We start from the raw sequence: 3,484 nt of genomic DNA on the forward strand, positions 1-3,484 counted from the left end.
TTTGATTCACTCAAAACGGATTTAAAACGAAGAAGTTATGGGTAAAACAAGATTGGATATTTTTTGATTGTTGTAGCTACGGGAAATATTGTAACAAATATATATTAATCATATCCTAGCTAACTCATATTGTATTATACATGTATTCTAATATATTATGTAATTTTGGGATACCATAGACACGCATGCAAATGTTTTGACATATCATATCGACCCATGTATATATATTATTTGGAACAACCATAGACACTCTATATGCAGTAATGTTGGAGTTAGCTATACAGGGTTGAGGTTGATTCCAAAAATATATATAATTTGAGTTGTGATCTAGCCTGATACGTGTATACACTGGGCCGTGGATTGATTCAAGATAATATATATCGATATATTTCTGTACATCTAACTGTGGACAACTAGTTGTAGGTTACTAACGAGGACAGCTAACTTAATAAACTTAAAATAGTAAAACATATTAAAATTGTTGTAAATATATTTTGAACATACTTTGATATATATGTACATATTTGTTATAGGTTCGTGAATCGACCAGTGACCAAGTCTTACTTCCCGACGAAGTAAAAATCTGTGAAAGTGAGTTATAGTCCCACTTTTAAAATCTAATATTTTGGGATGAGAATACATGCAGCTTTATAAATGTTTTACAAAATAGACACAAGTACGCAAAACTACATTATATGGTTGGATTATTAAACCGAATATCGCCCTTCAAGTCTGGTAGCCTAAGAATTAGGGAAATGGCCCCTAATTGACGCGAATCCTAAAGATAGATCTATTGGGCTTAACAACCCCTATTCAGGCAATGGATGATTTAGTACTTCGAGATTATTATACAGACGAGGTTCTGTTTTGGGGATATTCTATGCATTAAGTTAACGTCGGTTACCAGGTGTTCAACATGTGAATGATTTTTATGCACTTGCGAGTGTAATGATATTTATGAAAAATGAGAAATCTTGTGGTCAATTATTATGATTTGATAATATATAGGTTAAACCTATAACTCACCAACATTTTTGTTGATGTTTTAAGCATGTTTATTCTCAGGTGATTATTAAAAGCTTCCGTTGTTGCATACTAAAATAAGGACAATATTTGGAGTCCATGCTTATATGATATTGTGTAAAAACTGCATTCAAGAAACTTACTTTGATGTAATATATTTTTATTGTAAACCATTATGTAATGGTCGTGTGTAAACGGTATATTTTAGATTATCATTATTTGATAATCTACGTAATGCTTTTTAAACCTTTATCGATAAAATAAAGATTATGGTTGTTATAAAAATGAATGCAGTCTTTGAAAAACGTCTCATATAGAGGTCAAAACCTCGCGACGAAATCAATTAATATGGAACGTTTATAATCAATATGAACGGGACATTTCATCGACGCTTTATTTTCTTATTTTTATTTTTCGACTGTTTGTTTTTCGACCTTTTATTTTTCGACATTTTTCGACGCACTCTTCTTCTTTCTCATTTCTACGCTCTAGCTTTTAGGACATAGAATTTTCTATATCTTCTTCAAAATTTCGAATTTTTTTTTTTTTTTAAGTGGTTAAATTGATAGACATCCAAAATTTTCTGGTTCGTAATAATAGTTGGATTTGTTAGTGGCAGTTGTGGGCTTCCGATTTAAAGGGTCCTGGCTACCTGCTGCATCTATTGGCTATTTGAAACGTGGGCAAAATCAGAAAAGTCTATTAATTTGATAACTTATATAATTTTTTATTTTTATAACTAATAGGATATTCAGTGAATGCACCGAGCAAAACGTTCACCACCTTTCGTACGTTCACCACCTGTAACTCGATCAAGACATCTAGCCAATATTGTCGCCGTTAATTTTTCTTTAGAATCGTCATCTAGTCGACCAAGTACTCCAATTCAAATTTCCGATAATCCATTTTTTGAACCCGACCTCACAATTGAGAACCCGGAGGATATTCAAGGACAATTCAGAGATCCTGAACCACTAATCATTCCTCCTGAACCACAAATTACTCAACCAGAGATTGTCGAGGAAGAAACCATTAAATCAGAATCCTTTAGTGATTCAGATTCGACAAACTCAATCATGGAAAATCAGGAACCTCTAAGTATGGAAGATCGAATGAGAGCTACACGCACTGGCCAAGGTCATGCAATTACTCAACCAGACATTAATGCGCCAGATTATGAAATCAAAGGACGAATCCTACACATGGTAACTAATCAATGCCAATTTAGTGGTACGCCGAAGGAAGATCCAAACGAACATCTTCGTACCTTTAATAGGATCTGTACTCTATTCAAAACCAGAGAAGTTGAGGATGAACAGATCTATCTCATGTTATTTCTCTGGACTTTAAAGGGAGAAGCCAATGATTGTTAGAATCGTTACCTGAAGGGGCGATTGACACATGGGATGTTTTAGTTGAGAAATTTCTTAAAAGATTCTTTCCGGCATCTAAAGCCGTGAGACTTCAAGGAGAAATTGTTACGTTCACATAAAAGCCAAATGAAACTTTATATGAAGCGTGGACAAGATTTGGAAAGTTGTTGAGAGGATGTCCTCAACATAGTTTAGACACTTATCAAATAGTACAAATATTCTATCAAGGATACGACATTACTACACGAAAAGACATCGACATAGCAGCTGGTGGTTCCATTATGAAGAAAATCGCAACTGAAGCTTACAAAATTATTGATAACACAGCCTCCCACTCACATGAGTGGCACCAAGAAAAAGACATCGTTAGATCATCTAAAGCGGCTAGAGCCGATTCTAGCCATGACTTTGATTCCATTTCCACAAAGATAGATGCTTTCGAGAGACGAATGGAAAAGATGACTAAAGATATTCACGCAATACGAATTAGTTGTGAGCAGTGTGGAGGACCACATTTGACAAAAGATTGTCTCAGTATTGAACAAACAATGGAACAAAGAGAGAATGTTTCATACATGAACCAAAGGCCTGGAAATAATTATCAACCGCCAAGACCAAACTACAATCAAAATTAGAATTATAACTGAAATATTCCATACAACAACTAACAAGGTCCTAGCAATCAACAAGTATCTAACAATACTTATAACCAGCAAAGACCTATTTTTCCAAATAAACCACCACAAACCGATAATAAAAAGCTAAATTTAGAAGATATGATGTCAAAGGTAGTTGAATCTCAAACTCATTTTTCACATCTCAAAAACAAACTAATGAACAAAATGCTCAAGCATTTAGAAATCAACAAGCTTCAATCCAAAATCTGGAACAAGAAGTGAGCAACCTAGCAAGGTTGATAGGTGAAAGAAAACCGGAGAGTCTACCTAGCGATACAAATGCTAACCCCCGGAATGAAACAGCTAAAGCCATTACCACAAGAAGTGGTATTACACTTAAACCACCTGAAATGCCTGTAATTTCTGATGACTCTATTCCTACTCCACAAGCACCACAATCTCAGCAAGATA

The 3,484-nt window shown here is 34.4% G+C and overlaps 1 non-coding gene across 1 annotated transcript; it reads right to left on the reverse strand.

Annotated features, from left to right (window-relative positions):
• Nucleotides 1–2,482: 2,482 nt before the first annotated feature.
• LOC139860731 (small nucleolar RNA R71) lies at nucleotides 2,483–2,589 on the reverse strand. Its single transcript, XR_011763355.1, has one exon. It is a non-coding gene; the product is annotated as a small nucleolar RNA R71 (small nucleolar RNA).
• Nucleotides 2,590–3,484: the final 895 nt, after the last annotated feature.

Source organism: Rutidosis leptorrhynchoides, chromosome 7, assembly GCF_046630445.1.
Source record: "Rutidosis leptorrhynchoides isolate AG116_Rl617_1_P2 chromosome 7, CSIRO_AGI_Rlap_v1, whole genome shotgun sequence".
Lineage (NCBI taxonomy): Eukaryota > Viridiplantae > Streptophyta > Magnoliopsida > Asterales > Asteraceae > Rutidosis > Rutidosis leptorrhynchoides.